The sequence below is a fragment of the Miscanthus floridulus genome, chromosome 1, assembly GCF_019320115.1.
Source record: "Miscanthus floridulus cultivar M001 chromosome 1, ASM1932011v1, whole genome shotgun sequence".
In the NCBI taxonomy this organism is placed as follows: Eukaryota; Viridiplantae; Streptophyta; class Magnoliopsida; order Poales; family Poaceae; genus Miscanthus; species Miscanthus floridulus.
Window position 1 is genome coordinate 56,988,732 of NC_089580.1, and position 15,512 is coordinate 57,004,243.

Here is a 15,512-nt window from a genome sequence, read left to right on the forward strand (position 1 = left end):
TGTTTGATTGAAATTATTGAAATTATTACCTTGATAGTTACCTTGGTAGTTCGGCCTTTGTTGTTGGTTCTATCCTTGATTTTGTTGAGGATGGTAGTAGTTGTTGTTGTTGACAAAATTCACATCATGGGTCTCAGGACAGATATTCTCTGAATGCCTAGTGCTTCCACACTTCACATGTCATGCGAGAGTCATGAATGTGCATGACTTCTTGCTTTTCATTAGCTCGATCTTCGAGCTTCTTCATCAGTAGGTCCATTTTGGCAGATAGCATGTCTATCTCCTTGAGTTGATGCATACCTCCACATCTCTTGCGGGTCTGAACACGTTCTTCATTCCAGCCTTGGTTGGAGGCCATCTTTTCCACAAGAGTGGTCGCAACTGGAAGTGTAAGTGACAAGAGTGCACCTCCAACAACAGCATCCATGGTCTCACGGGCACTATTGGTGAACCTGTGATAGAACATCTGCATGAGTAGCCAATTCTCCATCCCATGATGAGGACATTCTAATATATAGTCTTGAAAGTGTTCCCATGCCTCAGGGATAGATTCAACATGTTGTTTCTAAAATCTTGAGATTCTCCCACGCAGAGCATTGTTCTTGCCTATGGGAAAGAACTTTGTTAAAAAGACAATGGAGCAGTTATCCCATGTAATATTTCTATCTTTATTGACGTAGAACCACTGCTTTGCCTTTTCCAAAAGTGAGAATGGGAAAAGATAAAGTAGTATGTGTTTACACCAAAATTTGGGAAGAAGAACGTGGGAACTCAAAGCTTCTAGGATTGTGTCATCAAGGAATTGATTAGATATGAATCGGTATCAGCTGATTTAGATGTGATGTTAGAATTGGCTATTTTATGGATGATGTCAGTAGACGGTGTCAATAAGCTTTACGTGAGTGGTGTCAGGAAGATGTGTCGGACTCTACAAATAAGGAAAATTGAGGTCCAAGTTATTATTAAGTTAGGAAGTTTTCTTTTATTCTTGGAATTGTAATGAGTTGTATTTGAGTAGGATTCATATTTAGGTTTCGGGTATAAATATTAGACCCTGGTTATTGTAAAAAGAGGATGAACACTCAATCAATACAATCTTTTCGGTTTTTGCCATCGCATTAGGAGTAGGAGTACTGTAGATCTCGGTGAGTTCTTTAGCAAACAGGGCTACATCAACTGATCGACCTCCAGCTTGCTTATAAGTACCATCACGACTTGTATTATGCTTGTAAAGTTGCATCAGCTGATTGATCTTTTATGAGCCATAATATAAGTTAGTTATCGATCTGTATCGTAGTTTCTAAGGCTACATCAGCTGATTGATCTCTTATGACTCATAATATAGATTAGGGGAAATTGGCTGGCGGACACCCACAGTGGTGGTCATTTGCTGGAGGACACCCAAAGTGGAGCTATATGCTAGAAGACACTCTGGTTTGTTGTAATTATGCTAGAGGACACCGTGGGCCGGTTTCCACCGGTTGAGGAGAGAGAAAAATTTAGTTTGGACATCCGGTGCCCCTGAGCCACGTTTGGGTCTGGTTGGACCAGCTAATAACTAACTCGAGCCTGGTCTGGTTAACCGGCTTGTCTCCATCTGTCTCAGTCTCCCCCGTCTCCTCGACAAAGGAAGCGGCGGTGACGGCGGCTGCGGGTGGGCGCGACGTTGGCGGGCAGCTGTGGGCGGGTGTCATCGACAGGAAAGGGCAAGCAGAGGCCGGTGCAAGATGGTGACAGGCTCGGGCGCTTTGTCCTCGATAGGTTCACGTGGAGTGAGAGAGGCGCAGCCACTATGCCCTTTCTATAGGACGGCGACTGTTGTGGAGCGGACGTCGAGAACCCAAAACAACCCAAACAAGCAGTTCTATACTTGTAGGAATCAGGACTGGGTGAGTTATTTTCATTTCATTTCTTTGTGGTCCATTTTGGCCTTATGAAATCATGATCTAGGGTTCATCCCAATCTTGTGTTCTTCGGTGTGAATAGGGCAACAGCCAGTGTAGTTTCTTCATGTGGAAGCCACCGAGCGTAAGAGATGGCGTGGATGCTACAATAGTGATGTCAGGCTTGATGGTTTTGGAGAAGTCTCTATTGAACCTGACCAATGTTGTTTCTGGTCAGAGGGCTGCTATGAGTAGAATAGCTAGAGAACAGAGAATGAATAGGTGGATGAATGTGGCCAGTGTATCTATAGGAGTTCTGAGCTTTGTTGCCATGTGCTTTGTTGCCATGTGGATGAACAATGCATGAACTTTGCTTTGTAATGTTTGTGAAATGAATGGAATGCAGTTATCTGATTGAACAATGCATGAACTTTACTTTGCTTTGTTGCCATGTGGATTAACAATGCATGAACTTTACTTTGCTTTGTAATGTTTGTGAATGTTGCCATGTGCTTTGTAGGAGTTCTAAGCTTTGTTGCCAAGTTTAATACATTTTAATCATTACCAACTTGAATATAGCAAGCAACATTACCATTAAAAGGTAGGTGGCACAGCAACCATACTAAGTTGACTAGAATACAATACCAAGTTCAGTGCAATACAATACCAAGTTCACTACAATACCCAGTTCACTACAATACACAGTTCAATACAATACCAACTACAATACCCTCTAGCTGTTGCAGTTTGCCTTCTTCTTCTTGGGTTGTTTCCCCTTGGAGGAGGCCTTCCTCTTCCTCTTCTTCTTAGATGGGTCATCTATGGTCTCTATAATCTCAACCACTTTTGGCTTATAAGTCTTCCTCTTCTTTGGTGGTGTAGGTGGTGGTGCATCAGGGTCTAGGATAGTTTCATTGTAGGTTTTCTAGAGGTGGCCAAATCCACCACACCTTTTACACCTTCTCTTCCCCCTACTGCTTGACCCATCTTCCTCAGCACCAACCAGCCTTCTTTTCCTTAGCCTTCCTGCTGCTCTGTTGCATTTAGGAGGAGGAGAGTGAAGCCAATGTCCACCTTTTCCCATTCTTCTTTGCCTAGCATAGGAGCCACAACAGTTGCATAAGTTGCTTTGAACATTTCTACAGAGTAGTAAGGGTCCACAAAGTCCTCCAATTCTACTCTTCTTGTGCCAATGTAAGCTATGGCATGAACACAAGGCAAACCAGTTAACTGCCAACCTCTACAAGTGCATTCTTTCTTTTCTAGATCAACAATGAACCTCCATGGGACTAGGTCCTTATTCACTACTCCTACTTCTCCAACCATTGGGCCACTCCTATGAATGGTGTACTTAAGCTATTCTACTCATAGCAGCCCTCTGACCAGAAACAACATTGGTCAGGTTCAATAGAGACTTCTCCAAAGCCTTCAAGCCTGACATCACTGCTGCAGCATCCATGCCACCTCCTACACTTGGTGGCTTCCACATGAAGAAACCGCACTGGCTGTTGCCCTGTTCACACCAAAGAACACAAGATTGGGATGAACACTAGATCAGGATTTCAAAAGGCCAAAATGGACCACAAAGAAATGAAGTGAAAATAACTCACCCAGTCCCGATTCCTGCAAGTATAGAACTGCTTGTCTGGGTTGTTTTGTATTCTCGACGTCTGCTCCACAATAGTCACCATCCTGCAGAAAGGGCACAGTGGTTGCGCCTCTCTCACTCTATAGGAACCTATCGAGGACAAAGCGCCCGAGCTTGTCGCCATCTTGCACTAGCCTCTGCTTGCCCTTTCCTGTCGACGACGCCCGCACATAGCCACCCGCCAATGCCGCGCCCGCCCACAGCCGCCACCGCCGCTTCCTTTGTCGTGGAGACGGGGGAGACTGAGACAGATGGAGACGAGCCGGTTAACCAGACCAGGCTCGGGTCAGTTATTAGCTGGTCCAACTAGACCCAAACATGGCTCAAGGGCACCGGATGTCCAAACTAAATTTTTCTCTCTCCTCAACCGGTGGAAACTGGCCCGCGATGTCCTCTGGCATAATTACAACAAACGACCACCATTGTGGGTGTCCGCCAGCCAATTTCCCCTATAGATTAAAGTTATCAATCTTATGTTAAATAACTTGTTGTTTGATATAATATCACCAGTTATCGAATCTGCTAAAATTAGTAAGATTTTCCTTGTTGTTTTGGGTTGATTCACCAGTTATCGATCTTGCTATAATTAATGTTTTATTAATTATAACAAAATCACCCGATTGAGATAAAGATAGATCGACATAATATCATCTTAATTGGTCATGCTTTGATATAGTCATGCTTTAAATCTTATAATTGATAGCTTAATTCCGCTAGATCGGTTATTTTATCTCTATTCCAGTCAAACATATTATGCATCCAAAGATATGTTTCAATCTTGAATAAACTCACTAGTTAATGAGATCTTATCTAATGATACTACCATAGCTGCATCGATCTGATCGAACCTCACTGGTAAGACTTTAGATTAGAAGTTATCGATTAGTGGTCTTGTTCATGATCAAGATATGTACTATGTTTGTTTGCTATGACTACATCGGATATTTTAGCCAATTTGCCTATACTCTCACGCATATAGCATGTTTTCATGAATCGGTCAACATATAGATAGTTTTATAGATTATCATAGCTGCATCGATCCGATCGAACCTCACTGTTGATGATAATAGATTAGATTCAAACTGTTTGTAGATTCATTTATATTAGACAGTCGATTTGTTCGCATGTTATACTCTTTTCATCAAACTTATCTGCTCGACACTTTATATTGATCATGTTCCATTTAGCCGATGATGCTTTCTTATATCGCGTCTTATGGATACGGTAGATATCAACTATTTAGTCGATAGCCTCATTGAATCGGCTATTTAGCCATACAATTGGAACTGTTCGGTGCAACACCAACATGTTTCACCTTAAATTACTGATAAGATTTTCTCTCCTTGTCAATTGCTGGTTAAATTGACTGGCACGTCGTTGGGTTTTCAGAATCGACTGGTTCTATGTTGAAGCCAAGCATATCTCTGGTCTCATTCCACTCAAATCTTCCGGCTTGCTATGTGTTGATCACATCGCCACATTTTTTGTGTCAACATAGTTTTTGGCACGCTCGGTGGGACCACAATCGTCAAGGCGGTTCACAACAACAAAGACATTCTTATGGTACCTTATGAAGACTTACCTGATGAGGATATAGATGTCATTGGTAAGGCGGAGTTTCAGAAGAAGTGTTTGTTGTCATACATCAAAACATGTGATAATAAAGTTATTCAGAAATATACATTGCCGAGAGTTTTGATGCATGGACAATCAGATATAGATGAAGCTAATGATAGGCATTTCTTTGTAGAAGTTGTCAACAAATCTGTTTATGATGTAATGCTGAATCATAATATAGCTTTCTTGAATACATTACACAATACCATGAACGAGGTGTTTCATGGATTTCCACTTGATCAGGTTGGACCGGCTTATTACAATATTCCACATCCGTTGACTCAGGGGACTAATCAAGCTAGTACTAGCCATCAAGAAGTAGCACTAGCTGAGAGTGATGATGCTCAGGCAATTCAGAATTCATCTAAGCAAATTCAGGGTGCTACAATTAATCAAATGCAATATAATCCTGGATCATCAATGCAGCATGTGCAACAGCTGACAGGGCAAGTTCAGAATTAGATGGTTAATTTTGGTACATCAGGCCAAATACCACCGTCAGTTCAAAAAATAGCACCATCAGTTCAAAGGATTGGTAGAGATATAGATCCTAATGTTTTCAATTAGAGATTTCAAGCAATAAATTAGCAAGGGGCTCGATAGATAGATATTCCACAAGGATATCAATATGGTTCAAATTATAATACTCTTAATATGATTCCAAATCTAGGATATCAAGGCAGTCAGAATTTCAATCTGTAGATGGGTCAGCTTTTGCTAAGAAATTCAAACTCAAATGCTGATGAATCATTGTCAGAGTAACCAAAATGATGAAAAATCAGTTTGGTTTAAAACCAAAAGGGTAGACCTTTTCGTATAAATATCCATATCCAGAGTGGTATGATTTAGTGGCCCTTCCTACGAATTGTAGGCTTCCAGCATTTGCTAAGTTCACTGGTAAGGATAGCACAAGTATAATAGAATATGTTAGTCAATATCTTACTAAGTTGGGTGAAGCCTCTATTGAGGAAGCGCATCGAGTTTGTTTCTTTTCTTTGTCCCTGTCAGGACCAGCTTTCACTTGGTTTTCATCACTAGCGGTTAATTCTATTGCCAATTGGAGTAATCTTGAAAAGAAATTTCATACATATTTCTATACTAGACAGGGGAAAGAAAGATCACAGATTCAACAACTATAAAGCAAAGGGCTAATGAATCAGGTGCTGAGTTCCTTCAAAGGTTCCGAGAAACAAGAAACTTATGCTTTTCGTTGAATTTAACTAATGATCAATTAGCTGTGTTGGCTGTTCAAGGAATGTTGCCAACATGGAGAGAAAAGTTGCTTGGGCAAGAATTTAACAATTTAGGTTAATTGGCTCAACGGTTGGCAGCACTTAATAGCCAATTTCAGAATATGCGCAGAGATACTCGATTTCAGAAGAATGCTGCAATTGCTAAAGCTTATAATCCATATTTAATTGATGATGAAGAAGAAGAAGAGAAAATTGTCATAGCTGAATGAAATTGGGGTAAGAAGATAGTAATGGTTCTAAATCCTTAGGGAAAAAAGTTGAAGAAAGTTTTGATTTTGATGTTACAAAAAGCAGACAAAACTTTTTGATTTCTTGCTTCAGAAGGGACAGATTAAACTGTCTGCCAATCATGTTATATTACCTCCTGATAAGTTGAAGAATAAGAAGTTCTACAAGTACCATAACACTACTTTTCATACTACTAATGATTGCAGGATTTTTTGGTAGCATATTCAAAGGGCTATTCAATAAGGGAAGCTTAAATTTGATACATCTCGAAAAATGAAAGCTGATGATAATCCTTTGCCAAAGGATCAGAATATGGTTGATGCTAAGTTGTTCAAAGGGAAAGCTAAGGTTTTAACATCAGCTAGGGCAAGAGAAACTAGAATAGTTGATCCAATGATGCAAATATCGGCTGATGAATATAGGAAAATTAAAAGGCGTCGTGATCAACAAAAGAGCTGATATGAGCAGGGAGAAAAGTCGAGAGATGGTGCGATGAGATCACATGTTACATCTCGAATTCTATTAAATAAATGACAATGGTAGAAGGAGAAAGATTATCAACGCAAGTTAGAAGAGAAGGAATATCAACATCAATGAGAAGAAGAGAGATATGAAAGAGAACAAGCTGAATTATATTGGAATTGCCCTTTCTTCAAACATTGTTGGAACGAAGGTTTGAGATTGCCTACTAGAAATAATTGCCCAGAATGTAGCAAAAAATATTGGGAATTTAGGCAATCTCAAGTCAATCACCGATCCATCCATGTTTGAATTGAATATCAACGTAATAATGTGGATCGACGCTTAAAAATAGAAGCATTCATGATTGGCATGGAAAGCGAGTTGTTGATCCAAATTGGGCTTATTATGAAGAAGATGATGAAGAGTATGTTTGATAGGAAAGATAGTGGTGTCTAGGATGTTTAACAAGAAGTCAGAAGAGAAGATTACAAAGCCTAAGGAGCAGAGAATTAGAATAGGCTCAGAAATCTGGTAAACCGCAAGTATGGCATGCTAAACAAACATCCGATAAGGATCAACCATTGGCTAATATTCAAATGGCTTTTCTTTTACCATCTAAATTTAAAGCTCCAGCAGATCAAGAAGTCTATTTGGATTTTGATGAATCAGAGTATGAAGAGATGGTAGCCCCGTTGACATTGATACATCAAGCTATATTTGATAAACCAGTTAAGCATCGGCATTTGAAGGCTTTATATGTGAAAGGTTTTGTCGATGGGAAGCCGATGAGTAAAATGTTGGTTGATGGAGGTGCCTCTGTTAATCTGATGCCTTGTACTACTTTTTGCAAGCTTGGTAAAGGACCAGAACATCTGATTGAGACTGACATGATGCTTAAGGATTTTGGGGGTAAGGTGTCCAAGACCAGGGGGGCAATAAATGTTGAATTGACAATTAGAAGTAAGACTTTACTCAGTACATTATTTGTCATTGATGGAAAGGGTTCATATAATTTACTCTTTGGTCATGATTGGATTCATGCCAATTATTGTGTACCATCGACTATGCATCAATGCTTGATTCAGTGGCATAGAGACAATGTTGAGCTAGTTTATGCTGATAATTCTATGAGTATAGCAACAATTGATCCAATGTATTGGGAACTAGAAGATTTTGAGTGTTTTTCTAGCAAGTGATGGGAAAGAGGCTTCATTAGAATCAATGATGGAGGCCAACAACTGATCCAAGCAGTCAGCTCTGAAAGTTTGTTTTAATGGATAATCCAATAGATAGTATAGATGGTAAACTAGGACATGGCTTTACGTCGGCTGTTGAGTTAGAAGAAATAGATATTGGTCCTAGAGATACGCCTAGGCTGACGTATGTAAGTGCTAAGTTGGGTACTGAGTATAAACAAAAATTGATAGATTTGTTAAAAGAATTTAAAGATTGTTTTGCTTGGGAATATTATGAAATGCCTGGCTTAGATCGGTCAATTGTTGAACATCGGTTGCCAATCAAACATGTATATCGGCCATTTAAACAAGCTCCAAGGAGATTTAATCCAAATGTTCTTGATGATATCAAGAAGCAGACTGAAAGACTAATAGAAGCAAAATTTATCCGACCATGCTGATATGCACAGTGGATATCGAGTGTAGTTCCTGTGTATAAGAAAAATGGGAAGTTGAGAGTCTGTATTGATTTCAGAGATTTGAACAAGGCTACACCGATGGATGGTTATCCGATGCCATAGTCGATAAGTTGGTAGATGCAGTGGCTGGGCATAAGGTAATTAGTTTTATGGATGGTAATGCAGGTTATAATCAAATTTTATGGCTGAAGAAGACATAGCAAAAATAGCATTTAGGTGCCCTGGTGCAATCAGCTTATTCGAATGGGTTGTAATGACTTTTGGATTGAAGAATGCTGGTGCAACTTATCAGAGGGCAATGAATTATATTTTCCATAAGTTGATCGGCAAGATTGTTGAAATCTATATTGATGATGTGGTGGTGAAATCCAAAAGGTACAAAGAACATCTGGCTAATCTGCGGGAGACTTTGAAGTGCATAAGAAAACATGATTTAAAGATGAATCCTAATAAGTGTGCCTTTGGAGTGTTAGCTAGAAAATTTTTGGGTTTTATGGTCCACGAGAGAGAAATTGAGATTGGTCAGAAAAGTATGAGAGTAGTTGATGAGGTAGTACCTCAGACTAATAAAATAGAATTACAATCTCAGCTTGGTAAGATTAGTTTCATCAGAAGGTTTATTTCAAATATGTCAGAAAGGATTCTACCATTTTCTCCTTTGTTGAAGTTGAAAATTGATCAAGAATTTAAGTGGGGTGATGTACAACAAAAAGTGTTTGAGGAGATAAAAGAATATATGAAATCTCCACCTGTGCTAGTTCCTCCTCAGCAAGCTAAGCCTTTTAAGTTGTACGTGTCGGCCGATAGCCAAATAATTGGATCGGCCTTGATGCAAGAGTTTGAAGGAAAGGAACATGTTGTTTTCTATTTAAGTAGAAGACTTTTGGATCTAGAAACAAGATATTCTTCCATTGAAAAGTTATGCTTATGCTTATATTTCTCATGCACCAAATTATGGCATTATTTATTATTGGTTGAGTGTATAGTTGTGTCTAAAGCTGATGCGATCAAACATATGTTGTCAGTGCCGATATTAAATGGGAGAATGGGAAAGTGGATTCTTGCATTATTAAAATTTGATTTGAGGTATGAATCGGCTAAAGTAGTCAAAGCACAAGTGATGGTCGATTTTATTATTCAATATCATAAACCAAGCATCGGCTATGTCGAACCTATGCCTTGGACATTGTTCTTTAATGGGTCATCGTGCAAACAAGGTGGTAGTATTGGTATTGTTATTATTTTGCCTCAGGGGGCAAGTTTTGAGTTTGCCTTTCAAACCAGACCAATGACCACCAATAATCAAGCAGAGTATGAAACTATTCTTAAGGGACTTCAACTTTTTTAGGAAGTAAAGGCCGAGTCAATTGAAATATTTGGAGATTCATAGTTAGTTATTAATCAGTTGATCAGCCTATATGAATGTAAAGATGATATTGTGAAGGGATACCATGGTGAATGTCAAAAGTTACTTGAGGGGTTTCCTCTTACTTCTCTTCAGCATATTCCGAGAGCACAGAATCAAGAGGCCAATCGGTTAGCTCAGAATGCGTCAAGCTATTGAGTGTTTCAAGAAATCTTAACTAGTGAGACCTTGGCTAATGATTGGAGAGTTGAAATAGCCGATTACCTCAAGAATCCATCATAGAAGGTTACTAGAAAATTGAGATATAAATCAACTAAGTATGTTTTGTTAGATGATCAGTTGTATTACAAAACAGTCGATGGAGTTTTGCATAAATGTTTAAGTCAAGAAGAAGCAAGTGTATTGATGGGAGAAGTACATGAAGGAATATGCGGAGCTCGTCAATTGGCTTATAAAATGAAATGGGTTATTCACAGGTCTGGATATTTCTGGCCAACAATATTAGAAGATTGTTTTGAATATTATAAGGGGTGTCAGGATTGTTAGCGTTTTGGTAATGTTCAGAAATTGACTATGAACCCAATAATCAAGTCATGGCCATTCTGAGGCTGGAGAATTGATTTCATTGGCCTGATTTTTCCACATTGAAGTAGAGGGCACAAGTTTGTATTGGTAGCAACATATTATTTTACTAAGTGGGTTGAGGTGATTCCTTTAAAAACAGTAACTTCAAAGAATATGGTTGATTTTGTTAGGGAGCATATTGTTTATCGTTTTAGGATTCCTCATACCATTACTACTGATCAAGGGACAATGTTCATATTAGAGGAATTCAGAGATTTTGCTGTAAGTATGAGAATTAAATTACTAAATTCTTCTCCTTATTATACTCAAGCTAATGGCCTGGTAGAGGCATCCAATCAAATTTTGATTAAGTTCATTAAGAAGAAAATTGAAGAGCAACCAAGGAAGTGGTACCTGACACTTAATGAAGCATTGTGTGCATATATGATGGCTCACCATGGATCAATTAAATCATCACATTATGAGTTAGTATATGGGCATAATGCAGTTCTTCCTTGGGAGATTTAGACTGGATCAAGACATGTTACATTGCAAAATGATCTAATAGCCAAAGTTTATAAAAACCTAATGATGGATGATTTTAAGGACTTAAGTTGTCATCGGCTGCGTGCTCTTGAAAATATCAAGGCCAATAAATTAAGGGTTGCAAGGTATTATAATAAAAAGGTCAAGAACAAATAGTTTTGCGAAGGAGAGTTAGTTTGAAAAGTAAGATTACCGATTAGGTCTAAAGATAGCAGGTTTGGCAAATGGTTGCCTAATTGGGAAGGTACTTATCGAATTAAATGTTGTGCGTCTGGTAATGCTTATATTTTAGAAACGTTAGAAGGGGAAGAGGAATTTGATAGAGCAATCAATGGAAAATTCCTAAAGAAGTATTATCCTAACGTTTGGATTAATACTTGATAGCCAATTTATTTGGTCATTGACTCTAATAGCCAGTACCAGGAGGGTATCGCCTTTAGTTCAAAATCAGTCCTAAGGGAAAAAGCCAATATGATATGTATCGCCTATAGAGCAAAACCACACACAAAGACAATCAGATTTATATTTCAATAGATTTGGAAACGCATTCATAAAGAGAAGCAGAAATTTTATTCATTGACAGTTTGTTCCTAGTACAAACTAATCAAAAACTTTATTAATCACATCCTGGGCGAATGTAATGTCCACGATGGCCATAGCCGCATCATCGAAGTCCTTGATCAACTCCTCATGCATGTCAGGGTCATTGGCCATCGGGAAGCCCGGCTCCATGGTGCGGAGCTCATGCCTGATCTAGATCTACACCGTGGCCAGGGCCACTGCTGCGCCATAGCGAACATCATGGAGGGCAATCTCCTAGGCACACACTGGGACATTGTGCAGGCTGTTGATGAGTAAGGGGCCATGGGCATTGATGACCGCCGTAGCCGCATTCACCGCTAGATGGAGGTTCTCCAACTGCATCGTCAGGGCTGGCAATCATAAAAACAAAGAAACTATCAAGACAAGGGCAGAGAAAATAAGAACAGAGGTTTTCTTGGAATCCATCTTACCCACCACCATGACGTCAGACTCAGCCAATCATGCCCGAGCGGCGTTGGTTTCTTCCTCGACGGCGAGGAGGGCAGCTTGAGAGGCCTCAAGGCGGATATCAAGCTAACTGTTCTCTCGAGTTGCCTTAGAGTAATGGTCGTTGGTAGCCCTCCATTCTTGGAGGAAGTGCCGGGCATCATTGCTAGTGTAGGAGTCAAAGGAGTCCGATGACGAATCTGGCGCGGGGATGCCGGCGGATGCAGCATTAGAGGGATCACTAGCTTCAGGAGGAGGAGGAGGCCTATTGTTCAAGACAAACCTGCAGACATGTTAGAAGGTGATCTGTTGATAGGGGTAGGAGTCATTTGGTCCTACCTTATGTGGCGAAGTCGCTGGCTCACCAGCATCTCCTCCTCCGAGAGATTTTCTGCCGTGCGCTTACCACGGTTGTCCTCGCCTGCCATGGGTGTTGTTAGATCTTGGGAGGAGAAGAGGAAACTACTATAGGATATATGAAGATGGAAGGATGCAAGAGAATGAGAGCAGTTGCGAATGTAGATGTGTTTGAGACCAAAGCCCTTGGTTGGTATTTATAGCCATGAAGGCGAGACGGTAGATATCTTGGGACATGTGAAAGCAACCCCAATTAATGTAAGGGGAAGCGCCGCTTCACTAATATTGAGGGGAATGTGGCATTGATGACTAAGAAGGAATTCAAAAGGGTTTTTATGACAAAAGCCATTTTTAGATTCAGTTAGGCCAGAGTGAAGTCAGAAATCAGAAATTGGCTAATTCAAATGGGCTCTTCTAGCTGAACCAAAAAGGACAGTTATCATCAGGTTTATGTGCTACATATACTGGAATGTAAGTTACAAGTTAAGAGCATGATGAATTGCTCGTAGTGCTTTCAGCCGAATAGCATCAACTTCTATAATTTGTTGTTTATCTTCTTTAGCTAATCTAGGAATACTCTCAAGACTACTTTGAATAGCTTTGCCATCTTTGATCTTGGTCAGCATTTCTTGTTTCTTCTGTTTGATAGCATTGGGGATCTGAATCAAGATAGACTCATGACATTCGATGGTGTCTTTAACACTTTCTAGTTCTTTTTCAAGCTCAACACGCCTAACTCTCAGCTAATTTAGTTCTAGTTCAATTTTGGAAGAAGAATTCTAAAAATTATCAATAAGCTATGCTAATTCTTTGGCTTCCTGTTTGTTAGAATTCTTTTTGACCATCAAAGTTTCATGGTCAATCAGATTTCTTTGAGCCTTTTTACCTTGGGAGCTTGGTCTTCGATATTGGATATAGGTATCAAGGCCTCAGCAAGATTTGGGGTCAGATTATCTTTGATGGGCAAGAAGATTCTTCTCATTGGGTCTACATCCTGGACCAAATCAGCTATATTTCCCTCGAGCATTGGCAGCATGTCTTTTAGCCAATTTTTTGTCTCATTTGATAAAGTCTCTTGGGAAGAAATGGCTGATGAGCTAATCTCACTTTCATCTATGTATTCATCAAAGTTGAAGGAGTAGCTCAGAGATGGAGAATTAAGGGCCTACATGTGAACAAAAAGAATCTTATTAGAAATGGAAAATGGGTTGATAATGAGATAAATGATGAGGGGGAGATAGTACCTTTTCTGGAGGAGATTCTGGATGAGGAGAAGGAATAGTTGATGATGTGCCAACATCTTTTTCAACATTTGGTTGAATTGGCTCTGGACTTTCGTTGTTAGTGTCTACAAGCATTAAGAAGTTTTTCGGTTTATATTTGTTATAGAAGGACAAGAATAAGTAAGTGAATTTCTTACCATCGACTGTTTGCTAAGTTGGAGAATCAATGGTTTGGGTATTAGCATCAATAGGATCATTTTCAACTATTGGATTGTTAGACCTTTGCTCTTGTGCAGATGTTTTCTTAGGCGGTGTCTAATAAAGGAGAATGAGAAGAGAAGAGCGAGGATTGCATAAGATTAAAAGGCTTGAGGAGATACCTTGGTAGCATCAAGAGGTGAAGTAGAGAGGTTCTCATCTTCTGCTATCTTGGGTCTATTAGAAACATTGGTTATTTCAATTGTAATTGGCTCCTTAGGGGGATTAGCCAATGAGAGGTTGGTAGACACTGATTCAAATGCCTAGGACAACAATTTGGAACCCAAGGCAGATTGAGATGCAATAGTCGATGATTGCAAGAAAGGGATTGAATTAGAAGTTGGATATCATCTTAAGAGGAAAGATAAGTTAAGTTACCTGAGCAATTGATGATTTTGTTCTGCGAAGTCTCTTCCTAGTGGTGGTCTTCTGAGTTACACCTTGCATTGCCTTGTGTTTTGAAGACTGATATGTGAGTATTGTTGGGGCAGCTAGGGTTTTCATCAACTTTTTCAGAGTGGGTGCAGTTGATCCCATTCTTGAGGCTAAACATGGTGGATAATATTCTGTGGGGTGCCCTTTCCTGTCCACACTTGATGAATCAAATTTGGTATCCTTCTAAAGCAAATTCGTTTGTTAGACGAATTGATTGGAGAACTTGTTAGATAATCCTTCTAAAAGAAAAAAGTAGAAAATTACCTCACTATCAGAAGCAAATTCTTCATCTAGGGCTAAACAGTTGGGATGAATTGGATTACAGAAGAGGTGAGAGTGCCATTCTTGCCACTAGGAATCAAACAAATTTGAGGAGATGGTAGCTCTTGTCCATTCATGCAGGCAAAGAGAAGGAAGGTCTGATCCCAGTTAAAAAAACTCTAGAAGCTTCCATCATCTCATTGATATCTTCTCTTGGCTTCAAAGTGTTCCTAAAGAATAGTCAAGGAGATAGTTGACCAAGGCCAAATTAACGGGCCATAAAAGAAGGATTATAGAATTCATAAGTTGGGAGGTTATCCTAGAGAAAAGAACTAGTAGCCATTTTGCCATGGCCATGGTGAAATTTGGCTAGCAGTACATAGGGTTTGATAATACAGTTAAAAATTACAGTAGTTGTTTCATCTGAGCAACCTGATTCGAACCAAAGTTTGACTGGTAGAACTAGTTCATTGTCTTCATCCTCATCATAAGGCAGCCAAGTCAAGATGTTTGCGTCAAACCCTTTGAAAAATTTCTTGAAAATGTGGCCTACATCAACAACAATTGTTATGGCTAATGCAGCTTCACCATAATTCATACACTGTCGAGTTCTTCTTTCTTTTCCTTTATAATATTCAACAAAGTTGGAAGAAGAGAAGCTCAGATTCCTAAGATCGAGTCTTACAATCTTATGCATGTACAGATTTAGCCGCAATTGTATTAACCAC

The 15,512-nt window shown here is 39.5% G+C and overlaps 1 non-coding gene across 1 annotated transcript; it reads left to right on the forward strand.

The window, feature by feature from the left end:
• Positions 1 to 488: 488 nt before the first annotated feature.
• LOC136511802 (small nucleolar RNA R71) lies at positions 489 to 597 on the forward strand. The gene has a single exon (XR_010772857.1). It is a non-coding gene; the product is annotated as a small nucleolar RNA R71 (small nucleolar RNA).
• The last annotated feature ends 14,915 nt before the right edge of the window (positions 598 to 15,512 follow it).